The 18,610-nt window shown below is 39.1% G+C and overlaps 1 protein-coding gene and 1 long non-coding RNA gene across 4 annotated transcripts in view; one reads left to right on the top strand and one right to left on the bottom strand.

Moving 5' to 3' along the window:
• The window catches only part of ST18 (suppression of tumorigenicity 18, zinc finger), a 318,440-nt gene that overhangs the window by 84,764 nt on the left and 215,066 nt on the right, over positions 1-18,610 (bottom strand). The window lies entirely within an intron of this gene.
• LOC105508702 lies at positions 12,344-17,584 on the top strand. Its single transcript, XR_001001317.1, has 2 exons — positions 12,344-12,734; positions 17,177-17,584. It is a non-coding gene; the product is annotated as an uncharacterized LOC105508702 (long non-coding RNA).

The raw sequence follows: 18,610 nt of genomic DNA, 5'->3' as shown, positions 1-18,610 counted from the left end.
AAAAAATCCTTGCAAATATAAAACTAAGTTCATTAAGCCATTATCATGAGCCAAGATTTGTAGCAAATAAGAGAGGCTCCTATGTCATTCAGATATTAGAGCAGGGAAAGGAAGTGGATTCTAAAAATCATAGTAATTTAAGCATAACATTGGTATTGGGAAAACAGCTAACAAAAGGTGTTAAAGTGAAGATGTTTCAAGATCCTGATTTCAATTCTTTTACATAAATACCCAGAAGTGGAGCTGCTGGATCATATGGTAGTTGTATTTTTGAGGAACATTCACCCAGTTTTCTACATCCATTACATTTAAATGTTCATTGCAACTGTCCCCAACAGCCAAGATGTGGAAACCACCTAAATGTCCATGAATAATTGACAAATTGATATGTGGTGCATACATACAATGAAATACTCTTCATTCTTTAAAGAGAAGGAAATATTGTAATATGCAACAATATAGATGAAGCTTGAGGATGTTATTCTCAGTGAAATAAGCCAGACAGACAAGACAAATGCTGTGTGACTGCACTATAAGTATCTACAATAGTCAAAATTATAAAATCAGAGTGGGATGGTGGTTACCAGGGAATGGGGGAGGGGGAAATGAGTTATTAATCAAACAGGCATAAAGTTTCAGTCAAGCAAGATGAATTAGCTCTAGAGATCTGCTGTTCAACACTGTACCTAGAGTCAACAATAGTGTACGGCACACTTAAAAGTGAGATCTCATGCTGCATCTTCCATAATAGAACTGAGGAAGGAGGAGAAAGAGAAAGAGGAGATTATTTGTTGGCATCAGGAAGCATTCATCAATGAGACCTCGGGTGGCAGGGGTGGTTACTAAAAGATTGGTCATCAAAAAGATTATCATTTCTTTCTTTGATGACTGGGGTGATGAATGGGCCTGAATTCATACTACCTTTAAGATCCTTATAAACTGTATCTTGTTAATATCATCATCTAAATGTACTTCTAAAAGCTAGTAACATTCCCAGAATCACATTAACTGCTAATAGTGGGGCCAATATTTGAATCCAAGTCTATAGGGCCCCAGAGCTCACACTCTCTCCTCCATTTTACTACATCAGGACATAGACATGGGTAATTTCTGTATACATTTGACAATTGGTTAAAGTAGAACCCGGATGAAACAGCAACCTTTCCAACTAGAAGAAAAGTGCCTGCCACAGGACCTTGCCCACTGATTTGACAACAGTCATCCAGCCTGAGGAAGACACTGAGTTGCAGCAATGAGAAACACCTTGCAAAATAATAACTAAGACACTCCCAAAATGTCCATAGCCTGGGGCAGGAGAATGAACCTAATGAGATGGCAGTTGATGACTATAAAAATCAAGTTAAACATTTGGGTCCAAATAATAACTGTGTGAGTGTAAGATGAAGAGGATATATAAGGTTTTTATCAGAACTACAAGTTTAGCTTATAATAAACTATTGTATTTGATAATAAGAGTATGTGAAATCACGTAAGTAATACTAGCTGTGTAACCTGCAACAGATAGTTAAATTTTTGGAATATCAAATTCTTCATCTACCAAATGGAATTAATAACTTCCATATCACAGGGTTCGTGGATAAAAGAGACAACATCTGTGCTGGTAGTGACAAAAATAGGTAAAGATGGAACTGTCCTGGCTCCCAGCTCAGGGCTCTCTGGACTCCATCAACACTGGCTAATGCTGTCACTTTGCAGCATCACAGGCTTTCTCCCTGGCACGCTACAGAGATTTACGCATGCATGTATGTCCATAAATGCATTCTACTTTTTAGCATATTATTTATATTTACATAAATTGCATTAGATTTACACATAACATTTGCTTTAAGTCTCACATTCTGTGCATTTCTCCACTGGAAAATACCCACGGCCCCGGCAGCATTTGGAGCTAAAATGAAAGGCTTTATAATAAATATTACTCTTTGTGTGTGCATGGAAAATGGTCTCTTTTCCTAGTTTTCCCTGAGGGCACACTATTTTGGCTTTATTGTGACACTTCACTGTGACACTGCAATGAGGGAAAGCCATGCTTTACATGTCAGTAAGAGAAATGCCACAAAATGCTAACATATCTTCTCAAGGTTGCCAGAAATCATTTCCACTGGGTTGTGTTTTCCCATCTGCAGAGCTCTGAAATGTTAAGGAAATAAATGAGCTCTATTATCTATATTTTTCTAGTAGATGAGAAAGAAAGAGAAAAAATACACTCAGCCCTGCATTTATTGTTCTATTCAATCAAACTGTTGCTTTAAACATCGAGTGTCCCCCAGGGAACTTTATCAATGCACCAAATATCTTTCAACTCTATACTTTTCAGGTTTTGACTATATTAAAATATATTTAAAAGATCTGTATTTTTTACTTGAAACTTTTTGATTACATATTTGAGAAATGCCTTTACTTAGAAACTTGAATTCTCATTTGAAATGGTATTCCCTTTGATGACAACAGTTGGCTGAAAATTTTTTTGAAAACTAATTGAAGCAAACCATAATTAGATAACACTAGTGATCAATTCTGCACTGGAAGTATGTTGAGAAGTCAAATATGTTGACCTTTCAGGTTTCAGAAAAGATACATCAGGAAAATGTGATTCCCCCACATCTAGAGTTTTCAACTGATCTGCTATAGTAATACATTCTCAATGAAGTTTTCAGAAGGTATGCAACATATTTTTTAAATATAGGTTCAGCAATAGATGCATTCTGTGCACACATGCCAAAAAGAATAAAATACAAAAATAAACAAAGATTGTGAACCTCTGAGTCCGAGGAAAACACTTACATGCTTCAACATTTTCATGGGAAATTCTTAACAGGTATTCCTACTGATTTCTTCTAATCAGACAGAACACCACAGATACATTGAAAGGGGCTGAGAAGTATGGATCTGAATTAAGACTAAGAAGATTGATGGAAAAAAACAAAGGTATGATGATTTAAAAAGAAAAAATTAAACTATTATTATTTGCAGGGGCATGATTGTGTTTGAGGAAAATCCAAAGGAATCTACAGATACAATTTAAAAATAAGTAAATTTAGTGAGTTCACTATTCAAAAATTCATTGTACTTCTGTAAGCCAGTCACAAACAATTAGAAAATAAAAATTTAAAAACATTTACAATAGCATAGAACTATGAAATACCTACGAATAAATCTAACAGATGTACAAACCTATACACAGTGAAGAACATAGTGAGAAAACCAGTGAAGGCCTAAATAAATAGAGAGATGCAAAGTGTTCATGGATGAAAAGACTCAGTATAGTAATTTCAACTTTCCCCTTCTTTATCGATTAGATTCAATGCAATTCCTACCAATACCTCCAGAGGATATTTCTTAAAAGTTAACAAATTAATTCTACAATTTCTGTGGAAATGAAAAGAACCAAGAAGAGAAAAGACAATGTTGGAAAAGAACAACAAAGTTGGAAGACTTACAATGTTGGATGTCAAAACTTATCATAAAACTGTGGTAGCTGAGATGAGGTATTATTGGTGCAAACTTAAAAAAAAAAAAAAACCAGACCAATATAACAGCAAGATATTCCATTCATCGGGTCCAGAAGTAGACCCACACATATATGGTTAATTGATGACAAAGGTATCATTGGGCGAAGGGTTGTTTCTTCAGTGAACAGTGTTTGATTAATTGGATATCTATCTGAAAACGAGATGCCTCTACTTGTACCTCACAGTATATACAATAAACTCCAGAAGGATTGTGAATTTGTACTGTAAAATAATAAAATTTCTAGAAGAAAATGTGAGATAATATCTTCAAAATGTGTGATAATATCTTAATGACATTGGGGTAGGTAAAATTTTCTCAGGCAGGTTACAAACAACACTAATTTAAAGGAAAACAGTGACAAATCAGAACACATTAAAATGAAAAACTTTTATTTATCAGAAGTTGCCAACCAGTAAGGGGAGCCTCCTATTAACATTCCACTTCTCCATCCATTTACACAAGCACTGTCAGGTTGTGAAGAGCCATGAACCCCACTTCTTCATATGCATACTCTTCTATATGTATGACATGCTATATGGTTTTCCAAAGACCATTAAGAGAAAAGATGCAAGCCAAAGAGTGGGAGAAGGTATTTGCAGTACCTACATCAAAAAATAGCTTATATATGGAATATATAAAGAATTCTTCCAAATAAATAAGAAAAGACAGACTGCCAATTTTAAACCTAGGCAAAGAACGTGGGTAGTCACTTCACAAAAGAACTTTTGGCTGATACACAAATGCAAACGTGCTCAGATTCTTTCATCTCCAGGGAAATGCAAACACCTACACTTTGGTACTGTTCATGCCAACTGGGATGGCTAAAATGAAAAGACCAACAAACCCCAAATGTCAGCGAGGATCTCAGGCAACTAGAATGCTCATACACTGCTGGCACAGGTAAATCGGTATGGCTGCTTTGGAAACTGCTCGGCAATATCTACTAAAGGTGAACAGATGTCTACCCATGGCCCAGAAATTCCATTCCTAAGTGCATACCTGAAAGAGCCATGTCCATATATGCACAAAAAGGCATGTTCAATAATATTCACAGCAGTAGTCTCTCCCAAACTGGAAACATCGCATAGTCCTTTGACTGCAGAATGAATAAAAAGATGGTGGAATATTCATGCCCCTGAATATGCTAGCCATGAGGAAAAGGCAACTGTTGCTACAAAAAACACTGATGAATCTCATGCACATATGGTTGAATCAAAGAATCTAGGCAATGAAAGTGCATACACAATGTCCAAAACCAGCACAATTAATTGATGAAGGCGGAGTCAGGGGTGATGACTTTTGTAAGGGTCACGGCTGGGGGAGGTATGAAGGAAATGGCTGGGTTGCTGATAAAGTCCTGTTCCTTGTTCTGGTGGTGGTTTCATGGGTAAGTTCATCTAGTGAAAACTCATAAGGCTATACATACATAAGTCGCGAATTTTCTGGATATGTGTTATATTTCAATCAAGTGTTACTTAAAAAAAAAAAAAAGAGTCTTAGCAGGTCCATTTGCAGCCTGATTATGTTCAGCCAATGTGAGCTGCAAATTTCTTTGATTACCAAAAGTGTTTATAGACTAAAGTTAAAGGTCCTGACTTTAATTGTAGGTTCTAACCTGGTGGAACCAATGATAACAGGTAAGATTTAGTGAGTACTTGCAATGTGCCAGGGAGTGCTGTAAATAATTTACATGTATCAGCCCACTGGATTCTTGTAATAATGTCCTGGGGTTGGTGCTATTATATCTCTAAAGCTCTGAGAGGTTGATTTGTAAAATATAAAACAGCCATTAATGAAAGAGCCCAGATTTGAACTCAGGCAGTCTGGACCTAAATTATACCTATAATTACTGAATACTATCCTTAAATCTATCCATATCATACTGTTCAATGATTTAATGAGCCCACTTGCTCCAGTGAGTGGTCACAGCCAATGATGGAGGAATATAAAAAGCTTTTCAAATTGACGGTCTTACTTTGTAGAAGCTAATTGTTGAACTTTATTTGGTTTAGAATTACAGTCCTCAACTTTTTCTTAAAGGACAATAGATCACTTTTTTGAGATACTGATGGAGAAAATTTTCCTTGACCTAGGAAAGGACAGGCATTTTTCATTTACTAAATATAAGATGAGGCATGATTAAAGAGAGGTGATCCTTTTTGTTTTTTGGTTGAGAGTTTGTCTTGCATATGTTCTCAGTGGTATCCGTGTGTACATTTGACCTAATTACCCAATACATAAATTACTTAAAGAACCATATCTGAGTTAATTTGCATTTCTATACCACATTTCTAAAACAAATGCAATCTATACTTAAAATAATGATCATTAATTAATGCAATTGATTTTTAATTCCTTTTGCATACTTCTAGTTAAAACAAAACTCAACAATTATTCAGCAATATCAATGTATATGGACAGTACTATATTTCCAGCTTGTATACCTTTGGAAATATTCACCTATTCAATAAATATGTAATAAGTGCTAAATAAACATTTATTTAGCAATGTCCTAAGTTTTAAGGATATAGCATTGAATAAAATTGAAAAAGTGTCTCTCTTCCTAGAGTTTTATTATGGAGAAAGGAGATTAGAAAATTGTTACACTGAGTAAAATAATACTAGTATATTTGAAGATGTTTGCTTTGGAAAAAGATACATCAGAGAAGGGAAATAGGAAATATAAGTTAGCAAAGGATCAGAGTTTGAGATCATGTGGTCAGGAAAAGCCCCATTAAGAAGATTGAATGTTAGTAAAGATTCGAAGGAGGTTAGGTAAGGGAGAAAATGCAGAAACAGTGGGGCACAAGATGACAGGCAGCAGAAACAGCAGGTACAAAGGCCCTGAGACAGCGCTGTGCAAGGCACATTTGAAGGCGAACACGAAGGCTCAGGCACAGTGAGGGAGGAGGAATAATAGGAGATGAGGTCAGGAAAATAATAGATTCAGATTATGCTGAGAACTACAGACCATTTTAGGAACTTTGACTCTTAGTGAGATTTGAATATGTTGTAGTGTTTTGACAGAGTGACAGGGGCTGATTTGTATTTTAGGAGGACTATTCTAGCTTCCATGTTAAGAACAGGTTGTAGATAGAAGGTTAGAAACAAGGAGCATGGTCAGGGGTTGTGGCAATAAACCAGATGAGAGATGTGAGTGATTTGGATTGTGGCTGTACTAGCAGTGGTGGGGAGAACTGGTGAGATTCTGAATACATTTGCAAGAGAAAGCAAATGGAATTATGGGAGATTAGATGATGAATGTAAAAGACAGTAAAGGGTCAAGGGTGCCTACAAGGGTTTTCTCTTAACTGAAATCATGTAGTTACCATTTCTGAGATGGGTAAGACTTGCAGAAGCAGGATTCACAAGGATTGGAGATCGGGAGTTCAAACTGGAGCACGTTAAACTTGCAACGCTTACTGCATATGGTGACAGGATCTGGATCGTTTGGCTGATGAACTAAAAAATATTAAATCCTGAGAGTGCCCTGGACCCTCTGAGCCAAACAATCAGTCCCCTTCTCTCTGCATCACACTGGAGATGACGAATACATGCTTCCATCACCCCTCCTTGCCCCTTAACAATAACCAACATCAACACACCACAGCATCTGGCTTTCTAAGAGTGGGAAGGGTACATGGGCCAAAAGGAGCTGCAAGATCTAGCTCATATGCATGGCAGGAGCTAGAGGTGTACAGACAGGCTGGATCCTGAAGGTGCTAGATCAGAGGTATGGAATATCAACTTGGAAAAGGGAAAGTTGATGTGCAAGCCATCTCCTATACTGCATTGACTTTTGAAAGCCTAGAAAAACAATGGCTCACACTAATCGATGATTCCAGAATTGCCATTGCAAAGGATAAAGAAGGGATCAAAAGATTCAGAGAAGTGGACATTCTAAGACAGATACCTTGCATAGGCCAGGAAATCCATCTTAATAAAAATCCATGATCCTTGGCTTTTTGTCTCTGGGCCTGAGTCAGTTCTTAAATTCAGAACCCAATGATTGAAAGAGAAGAGCCCGTCCTTTCAAGGAAATTCCCAATGGTGAAGGGAACTAGTCTCTTTTCTTAAGGACCTATGGTCATTTACTTGGAGAACAATTGCCCTGGGGAAAAAAGACTACACAGCATTCAAGGACTATTGCACTCATTGTCTGAGTTGATACCTAGGGACTGAAGCTTCATTATGGCCCTTTGATAGAGTGGGAGAATATGGGGGCAGATCACAAATTAAACCCTGTCCCAGGGGGTGTCCTGGCTTCACAAATTTTTCTTATGGGTATACCACTGGTCTCTGCATGTACAATTGGTGCAGATACATATTGGCTTCTTGGCTAGTGTGGTAGGAGCTAATAAAGTGAGACCCACAAATGAAATCCTCTAAAACTTCTCCCATTCTGTTACCAGATAGTAGATTTAAACATTATATTCTAGATGGAATGGCAAACACTAGTTAGTACAGGTTGGGTATCTCAAATCTGAAAATCCAAAATGCTCCAAAATTTGAATTTTGGGGGCATTGACATGATGCCACACATGGAAAATTCCACACCAGACCTCATGTGACAGGTGCAGTCAAAACGTTGTTTCATGCACAAAATTTTAAAAAATATTGTATGAAATTAACTTCAGTCCATGTGCAAAACACGTATATAAAACAGAAATGAATTTCATGTGTAGACTTGGGTACCGTTCCCAAGATATCTCATTATGTATATGCAAATATTCCAAATTCTGAAAAATCCAAAATCCAATACACTTCTATGTTCCAAGCATTTCAGATAAGGGAGATTCAAGTTGTACCACCCTTAAAACTTATAGAATGCATGGTTGATTGTCCCTATCATTTTTTTTCCATTTAATTAACCAGTGTGGACCCTACAAGACTGATCCTGGAGGCTGACAGTGGACTGCTGTCAAGTCAAACAAGCACTGATTCCAACATAGCTGCTATGCCAAAATATGAGATCTTTGCTTTAGTGGATTAACATAGACTCAAATGCATGTTTTGTAGTTCCTGACATGGTAAATGTGTTCTTTTCCATCTCTATCAGGAAGCAGAACCAAGAATAGTTAGTATTCTGATGATGAGATCATGCAGAGCTGTGATCTTGCTGAAGGCTGTGCTAACTGCTGTCCTTTGTCAGGATGTAGTCTGAAGGGACCCAGAGAATCTGGATAACCCACAGACCATTCCATTAGTAAATTTTGTTGATGATACCATGCTAAGGAGAACAGAGAAGCAAGAAGTGGCAAGTATTTTGGAGGCTTTGACAAGACATCTGTGTTTGAGAGGTGGAAGATAAGTCGAACGAAGATCCGGGGCACACCGTTATCAGTGAAGCCCTTAGGGGCTCAGTGGTCTGGGGCATTGTGGCATGTGCCCACTTACAACAAAGGACAAATTATATTGCATCTCACACTTCCCACCACTGGGAAGGAAGCATAATGTCGTATTGGCTGTTTTAGGTTCTGGTGATAGCATATTCCACACTTGGGACTACCGCTCTGAATCACACATTAAGAGACAAGGCCAGTTTTGGCTGCACAGTGAGTCCTGGCTGCAGTGTGGGAAGCCCTGTTGTTTGGACCATACAACCTGGTAAAGCCAATGGTTTGTTTAGAGGTATCTGTGCTCAGAAAAGATGCCGATGGAATTCATGGCAGGGTCTAATAGACAAATCACAATGCAGACCCACAGGGGACTGGAGCAATGCCATGTCATATGCAGGACAGAATTATACACTGCTAGAAAAACAGCCCTAGTAGAGATAAAATCCCTGACCATATGTCAGAGCCGACCATCATGAACTGGATTCTATTAGACCCACCAAGTCATAATGTCAAGCAGGCCCAGAAACAGTCCATCATGAGATGGAAAGTCCAAGATTCAGCTGAAGCAAGTCTAGCAGGAACAAGCAAGCCACATGAGCAGGCAGCCCAGACCCATGACATCCACCACAGTGGCAGGAGTTCCTCAACTTTGACTGCCACATGCAGAGCATGTGCAGGCTTATGAATATCAGCTATGAAGAAAAGAAAAGAAAAGAAAAGGAAGAGCTAGTTCGTACATGGGTCGCCTCAGCATCTGAGCGCAGTCTGAAGATCGTCAGCAGGTCGCAACTTAAGGGTGAGTCTGAGAGGAGCAGAGAGAAGAAATCTTTCCAATGGGCAGAGTTATAGGGAAGCGCTTTGGTGCAGCTGGTTCTCCACTTTGTGTGGAGAGAAAAGTGGCTGAGGTAAGAAAATATGTGGGCCCATGGGCAAAGTGAAGAGCTTAGCTAGTCAGGCAGGGACAAGGGGATGAACAGTTTAACTGGAATATCAGGGAAAAGGAGGTCTGAGGAGGAGGCATGTGGGTGAACTCAGGAGACTGGGGGTGAAATGGGAAAGTCTTAACTTTGCATGATAACAGTCACTGAAGGGCATTTACCAGAGGAGGCATGAATCCACCCACAGACAGAACAACCTGACCAGGTGTTGTCTAGTCTGTTTTCAAGCTTCCCAGGGCCGGCACAGTGAGGTCATTGATGGAGTAGCATTAGTAGCAGTGACTGGGGCATTGAACAGGCCCAACAGCATAGGCTCTCACTAAGACTGATGTGGCTATGCCCACAGCCCAATGTCCAATCTGCCTCCAAAAGAAATCAATGTTGACAATGAATCCTCCCAACACGGAACCATTCCTGGAAGAAACCAACCAACCACTGGACCCTTCCACTCTAGAAGGGGCAGTAACTGAACTTGACTGGAACTGACATGAATTCTGGGCATGGGTTTGCCTTCTCTGCCTTCAGGGCCTCAGCTGGGACAATATCTACCTGAGGTCATGCAGAGTGTCTGCTCTACCAACAGGAAATCCTCATGCATCTCCCTGGACCACAGACCCACTTAGGAAAATAACCGTGGGAATACAATCATAAGATTCACTGATACTATCACATATCACACAGCTCAGAAATTGCTAGCCTGATGGAGCAGCAAAATGACCTCGTGGAGGCACAGCTGAGAGGCTAGCTTGGAGGTGACACCTACCAGGATGATTGTCTTCCTGAGAGGCATCATGCCTAATAAAAAATCATTAGAGAATGCGATGTCTTCAACAGTTTGAATATAAGGATCCAAAAACAAAAAAGGTACAGTAAGGAGGAGATTCGTTTACCATAATTCCTTTACTACTTAAAGGATTTGTACATTTATTACCCCAAATCTAGGTCCTGTGGTCTCAGGATCTTGGTTCCCAAGGGGAGAATGCTGCCACTAGGGTTCATAGCAAGAGTCCTATTCAACTTTGAGCTCAGACTCCTTCTTAGTCACCTGGGTTCTTGTGCTGAGAGATAACAGGCAAGGAAAATAGTCACCATCCTGGCAGGAGTCACTGACCCTGGTCACTGGAAGTTGTAGGGCTGGGGGCTTATTACATATTGGGATAGGATATATATAGCACCCAAGTGATCCACTGGAGGTACCTCTTTACTGTTCCTGGCCCAAACTTGTCAGCAAATCAACAGGTTAGCAGGCAGAGAATCTGAAGGTCATGGCGACCAAGGGCTCAAAGGATCTGAGTCGTGCAACCAAGTAAACTGTCTAGATAAGCAGAGGAACTTGGCAAGGATGAAGGGAATGGGTAGAAGTATAGGTACATAATGAAGTTAATATACAAAGCAAGTATAAAAGGATTCAAGCTGAAAAGGTGTAGATGTTAGTGGATACCATGGTATGCACTTCCTCCTCCCTTCAGGACTAAGGTACACATCTTCCCCACTGGCTGAAAGTATGGGGAGCTGATGGGCCTTAGCTGAATTCACTTCTGAAAATTGCCCTCAACCAGAGAGCCATTTAACCCAAAGTCATATCTCCCTGGGACAGCCCATATTCACACTTGCCTCAAGGCAGGACTCACTCTGAAGAGGAACCTATCACCAAAGCTCTTGGCAGAGTTGGCTAAGGCTTCCATAGAACCTGCACTGCAATTCAACTTCTCTCTGCCCAGTCCCACTTCCCTCACAGGTACTACTCCCTGGCAAGCTGTGCTGCAAGATACACAAACAATCTGTACATGGCTAACTGGGCTGCATTTTTAGGAAATCAGGAGACAGGACCCTGGGGAAAAGTTACAGTCTTGTGCATTCAACTGAAATAGGCCTTGTGATTCCTAAGAGAGTTAACGGGCCACTGTAAATGACAAATTCACTTTTACCCAGTGAGGACTGTGAAGCTATTCCTCCTTCTGTAAGGATAATCCCTGAACTTCATGAGCCGACACTCTCACTTATGTCTTAGAAACTTTGTGACCACACTCACGTTTACAGAGCTACAGTGTGTCCAATAGTGAACCTATAATTGAAGCCTTCTCCTATTACTCATGTCATAAATTCAGCCTCTAATAAGTTGTTGCTATTTATTGATGGTTGGTTTGCTGTCATGGAACACTGATTCCATTGACAAGGTTATCTGATAATATCAGGTTTATAAAAGGGGAGAATTTTTTACCATAAGGCCAAAGCTAACAGATGCTTTTTTTCTCATTTAGTTGGGATTAAGTTTTATAAATGATAAATTAATTGAATATCGTCTACCACAGAATTTTTTTCATAAAATAACCAAGCCATTACAAGATATAATTTAATAACAGTAAGAGGAGTAATAGGAAATTTCCTCTGAATCATGAAGTAATAGTAGGTAGGTGGGATTCCCCGGCTACCACTTCACGCTGGATGAATAGATCTTTCTTTGTGATGTAATTCCAGTGACACCGTCACAACACATTGCTTCTGTGCCAGCAAGGCATTTGGCATTCACTCTGATTATAAACCTTATCTCTCTACATTATAATTATCTTCCCCAGTAACCTGGAAACATCTATAAGAGAACAGAAACTGTTTCTTGCTCATTTTTATATCTCTTGTGCATAACATAAGGTCTGTGTGTTAGGAGCATGCTCAGTGAATGACCACTGAAGTTAAGCCCCACCCAGATGTGAGCATATGAAGATGTATGTTGGTGAAAGCACACATCTTACATCTGGAGAACTGCCTTCCTCTGGGAGAGCCATCAACAGCCACCCATTACTGTGCAGATGATGGGACTAACTTCCCGTATCCATGTGGGCTTCTCTGCCCGGCTCCCCACCACTGAGGATGTGTTTTTGCTAGACAACCAAAGAAGAGACAGGAAGTAAGTTAGCAGAAGCCGGTGAGCCAGGTAACCCTAACTGGTCCACACAAAGATTGACTGAATGACTCCGACATCATGAACTGATCAGTTCCAAAATCTGCTCTTCAAAAACATGAACAATCATACAGTTTTAAAGATAATTTAATCCTCACATGGACCAAAGTTTTTAAAGAAACAACTGTTCAGTCATTGGCTAAAACACAAAGTTATACACCAACATTTGAAATACCATTTAATATAAAATATAAATAAATGTCTTCTAATTTATACTCAAAGACAATATGTCTTAGTTAAATCATTTGGGCACTCCCAAACTCCTCTTAAGTGCCTAGAAATTGACTGAGCAGCTCAGCTACTGCATAGCCATGGATTAGCTATACAATATAGAAACAGGATCTGGCTTCTTCAAAAAGGTAACATGATGGATCATAGGGATGTACCGGAAAAAGTAGAAGTTGAATATAATAAGATAAAATTAGAAAATTGAAGATACTAAGAGATGAATATTATGTGGATTTTAGAATTAACATACTGAAAGAATTCAGATACAAAGAGAGATTTATTACTATTTTTGTTTGCTAGTAAATTTGGCTTCATTAAAGCCCACACTGTTATTTTAATTTGAGTAATATTTGAAAATACTTTCTTTTGAGTATATAATATAATAAAATATATGTGATTTTATACTTATTTTGTCAAACAGCATTATAAAACAAAAAGTATTAGGAAAAATTAAACGAATTATCTTATTTTGATCATAAAGAAAGACAAAAATAAAATTTACTTAGTTTATAAACATTTGCCTTACCAAAATCATCACTACATTTAAGGAAGGAATATTTAAAATAATCTTAAAAAAACTTTTAAAGAATATTATTGCAGCATTTTAATTGATCTTGGATAAGTACTGAGTTTTATTATAGACTGTATCGGCTAAAAAATATTAAATGTGGTTGAGTAACAGAAGCACCTTAATCATCTAAGGTAATGATATTCCCGTTAAATGAATTTATAAAATTGAGTTCAAAGTGCCTCAATTTTACCTTAACTAACTTGGTGAATAATCTAAATTATCTTTTTTTTTTTTTTTTTTGCTTGAAGTTTGCATTTCTAACCAAAAAATAAAGTAAAACAGTAAGAGCTGTGAAATGCCATAATAATGGGGAATAAAAATCCTGTACTTTATTTGTATATATCACCTTAGCATGTGATCAGACCACATAGATTCCACATTTTGTAAATTCACAAACACCTAGTTTTAGAAGAAAGTAAAATGTTCTCTCATTTCGTATTTCATGTAATTTGAAATAGCAATCATGTTACCAAGCAGAAATTTTATTAGCAGAATATGCTTACAAAAAATGGTTAGTTAAAAGCAAAAAAGACTTGGGTGCTGCTTAAGCACAGAAGTAGAGGTCTAGGGCAGAGGGTAAGATTGGGAGGTGCCCTTGCCTCTCCCCTTCTTTCCTCCCACCTGCCTAGGCTAGGGCTACAAGGCTGCTCCTGGGTCAGTGGAGGAACCAACCATGCCGGCTCAGTTTTTCCCTGGGAGAAAGTTTGGTAAATTCTAAACCTCATACTTAAAAGAAAAAGAAACCTTAAATACAAGTACCTTCATATTCTTTTCAAAACCCCCCATGAATGATGCAGAAACTTCATTCACCCCACCACGTAATCCACTTCCTCTGTTTTTATTTGGCAAATGCTTGCATTTGTCCTGTGAGGACTGGTGTCCTGTGAGGACTGATGTCCCATGTCTTTTTTCCCTGATTTCATACAGTAGTCCCCCCTTGTCCATGCTTTCATTTTCCATGGTTTCAGTTAACTGTAGTCAACCGAGGTCTGAAAATAGGTGAGTATAGTATAATAGGTATTTTGAGAGAGAGATCTCATTCGTATAACTTTTATTGCAGTCTATTTTTATAACTGTTCTATTTTACTATTAGTTATGTTGTTAATGTCTTTATGTGCCTACGTTATAACTTAAACTTTATCATAGGTATGTATGTATAGGAAAAAACATAGTGTATATAGGGTTTGGTACTATCTGAGGTTTCAGGCAGCCACTGGGGTCTTGGAATTAACCCTCAAGGAGAAGGGAGCCAACTGCCATTCACGCATAGCACAGGTCCCAGGGCCTCCTGGAGGTAAGGGTTATTTGCTATGCATCTTCTAGGCACTGTGGAAACACTTTTTGCAGTTTGAGGAGAAATGGAACCCTTGCATGCATACTTCCAAGAAAAGGAGAAACAGTTAACTTTGTCATAAAAGTTGGAGTTCAAAGCAAATTGCAGTTATTTTATAAACAAGATAAGAATTTTACATTTTAATGGAGGTTGTTGAATAGAATGCAGAACCAGGAGCCACATCCTAGCAAAATCCATTTCAAAATTCTATTTCGGCTCTCAGTGTTGAATGGGGACATTGGAACATAGTAAGTGATAGTGATTGTAAAATACTTAGAAAAATGCCTGCTGCAAAGTTACTCTTAAACAAAAGTAACAAAGGCAATTAATATTTTATTCATGTACCTAAACTTAAAGTTCACGTGAATTATCCAGACAACTCAGGATGTGTTGGGGAGGTTATTGTGGACAACCTAAGAAACTTGTCTCTGTGACACATCATGTCCAAATCCATCAAATACTAAGTTTCTATTTATGTTTGTGATGCAGGCACAGCCTTACTAATGAAAACGATCTCATTTATTCACAAAGTAAACATCATTAGCTGATGATGGGGTTGGAGCTTCTTTGTTACTCTGGGTCAGTCACCCTCAGAAGCACTCAAACCAGGGCCACATATGTAAAATTGAGTTAATTTAGGAGGGCTTTAAGTGAAGACCAGGAAACATAAAGGTCTAATTAGTATGGTAATGAATAAAGTACAGATGTCCTTCTGTTCTCTAGCATGAACACTCAGAGTAGAAATCTGAAGAAGGAAAGGTAAAATAAAAAGAAGGAACAGTGAGAAAGACTGGGTAAGATAGAAGAAAACAGAAGGAATGAAGGCAGGGAGGCCAGAAAGAAGGAAGGGAACCAAGTGTGCACATGTCACAGTTACATAGTCAAAGGCTAGCAGAAATACAGACATAGCACAACCCACAGAGAGACAGCCTACAGGGCAGACATGATAATAGAAGATAGAGACCCACAGAGGGAAAACAGCAAAACAAAACAAGCACACACGCACACACACACACACACACACACACAAAGACAGAGCTTCTTCAGTAATACGAGCAATATAGTACTTTTCTGGCTTTTTAAGTTACTAAGGCAAAAGGCTTTCTAAAGACCATATGGCTGGTTTTTTTTTTTCCTTTCTTTTTTTCTTTTTTCTTTTTTTGTTTTGGAGACAGAGTCTTGCTCTGTTGCCTAGGCTGGAGTGCAATGTGCAGTGGTGTGATCTCGGCTCACTGCAACCTTCATGATTCTCCTGCCTCCGCCTCCCGAGTAGCTGGGACTACAGGCACCTGCCACCACGCCTGGCAGATTTTTGTATTTTTAGTAGAGATGGGGTTTCACCATACTGGCCAGGCTGGTCTCAAACTCCTGACCTTGTGACCCCCAGCCTCGGCCTCCCAAAGTGCTGGGATTACAAGCGTGAGCCACTGCGCCCGGCCGTGGCTGTTTTATAACTACTATCATACATGTCAATTTCACTTCTTGACATTTAGCCGAATATGGAGGTTTGGCTCATAAATCTAGGCTCCTTTTTTAGTTTTCTGCACACAAAAAAACTAAAAACCTACAGATATACACAGGTTTTTGCTAAATATGAATAAGATTTGTTTGATATTTGGAATACTTCCATTTATCCTTCTCCACTTCACTGGAACATTGCATGAATCATTTAACAGAACTCACTAACATACTGGAGTAATATTTAAAAGAAGGACCATGTGTTATAGTAGTCATGTGCATACTGAGTTAGCAAGGATCACCTACTTTGATATATTATTATAATTATGTGTATATAAATGTATGTGTAGTATCTCTATGTGTGTGGATATGTGTATATATGTATACACACGAATCTGTGGAATGTTTCCGCAGCCAAGTATCCTATTGAATTACAAATAACTTGAAACAGAAATAACCTGATAGAGGAGCACTCAACTGAAAATGAAGCCTGCAAGCTCCACATATCACTTCCTGTAGCCCTAACCCCTTCCACAGGTACCTGTGCCTTCCTCCGCATGCAATACCAGAGCTACTGACAAATGACACTTTCCCAGGCCCACCTCCTTCCAGCCCCATGGAGGAGCTGTGGGCACCTGGAGGTCAATAGGCTTAGCCCCGACACTGCTTCTGCCATGGCCTCATTGGTACTCATGGGGTGCCCTGATGTTTCCATTCACCAGTGGAGGTGGAAGTGGCTATTTTGCCAGTGCTTACTTCCTAGTTTAAGATGCCATCACATAAATTTTTTCTTTAACATTTCATATTCTTATTCAGGTTATTATACAACTGCTCTTTCTGGAGAATGTCAAAACCACCTGTGACACAGTTCTGAGCCAGTCTGTTCATCTAGATAACGTGGACAGTAGCACCCACCGCCTGGTACTAAAGATCAAGCAAGCAAGACAAGGCATTTAAAGGTGTCTGCACAGTTTCTGAGACACAGGCAGTGCTTCAGGGCATGGAAAGGCTCAGGATGCTCAGTTTACCATTTGACCCTCATGTTGGCTGGCTGGACTTCTGGAAGCTATCCTGCAAATGTAAATCGTTACTTATAGGGCTGTTGCCATGGTACACAGGCATCGCGTGGGGTTAAAAACCTGTCTGCAGCCTTGGTCTACTGTGTTGCCAAGAGATTGCCCTGCATTTGTTATAAATATAGAAATAAACAGAACTTCAAAGCTTGATTCATGAAGGCATAAAATTATAAAAATTGAAGACATTTGGATCGTGAACTATAAGCTTTCTTCTGATATATGATTTTCTGTTGCTTTTAAAAGATGAGGATATCTTGTTAAACAAAGACCAGTAGAAGTAAGCTCAAAGTAACGGAGAGAACTCAAGGAGCAATCTCTATTCCTATATATCCTTGCTTCTTTGACCCAAGGCCACCTAAACCCATAGCAAGCCAAGAACCAGACTTCTGAAAGAGTTTGCCACGCACTCTCGTTTAGCTCATTTGTATGGAGTGCCTGCTCTGTGACAGCAGAAGTTCCTGGGCAATTTCTTTTCCTTCAAACTCAGGTCAAACCCCCAGTCAGAAGGAGCTGCTCATTCCACTGTGCTCCCTTACATAAATCTGTTGTATAGGAATTACCACAATGTGTTTTCATGACTTGTAGGTGTTAGCTTTCAAAAACTGTGAGTTCCTGTGTCTTATTCCAATGCCTTCTACAGTACTCAGAACACATTTATTCAGGTTTTTTTTTCATTACCTCCTATAATGTGGCAGGCACTATTCTAGATGTTGTAGGTATTATCAATGAGATAGGAGATTCCTGCTCCACAAAACTTATATTCTTGTGAAAAAAATACAGATTAGGAACAAAGTAAACAAGTAGTTGGATTGTGTGTCAAAAGATGACAAATTTTTTTCATAAAAAATAAAGCAGAAGGAGAATAATAAAGAAAGGTGGAATAGGGGCTTGTAATTGTAAAGGCTAAGGTCAAGGAAGTTCTTGCTGACAAGGAGGCATTGAGCAAAAACCTGGTGCAAGTGAGCATGTGAGACTCGCAGTTGTGCAGGGAACAACATTCCAGACAGTGGGAATAGCATGCCAAGGCCTGAGAGTTTGGCAGGTCTGGGGGACCCAGCGCGGATTCCAGTTGGGCAGGGGGCAATGAACAGGCAGGGAGACCAGGCCAGAGTAAAGATGTGGTCTTTTTCTTTAAGAAAGGGGAAACTCATTGAAGGGCTTCTGACTGTCTCGT

Source organism: Colobus angolensis, unplaced genomic scaffold, assembly GCF_000951035.1.
Source record: "Colobus angolensis palliatus isolate OR3802 unplaced genomic scaffold, Cang.pa_1.0 Scaffold166, whole genome shotgun sequence".
Taxonomy (NCBI): Eukaryota; Metazoa; Chordata; class Mammalia; order Primates; family Cercopithecidae; genus Colobus; species Colobus angolensis.
The sequence above is the reverse complement of the archived record's forward strand: the minus strand, read 5'-3'. Positions and strand labels throughout refer to the sequence as shown.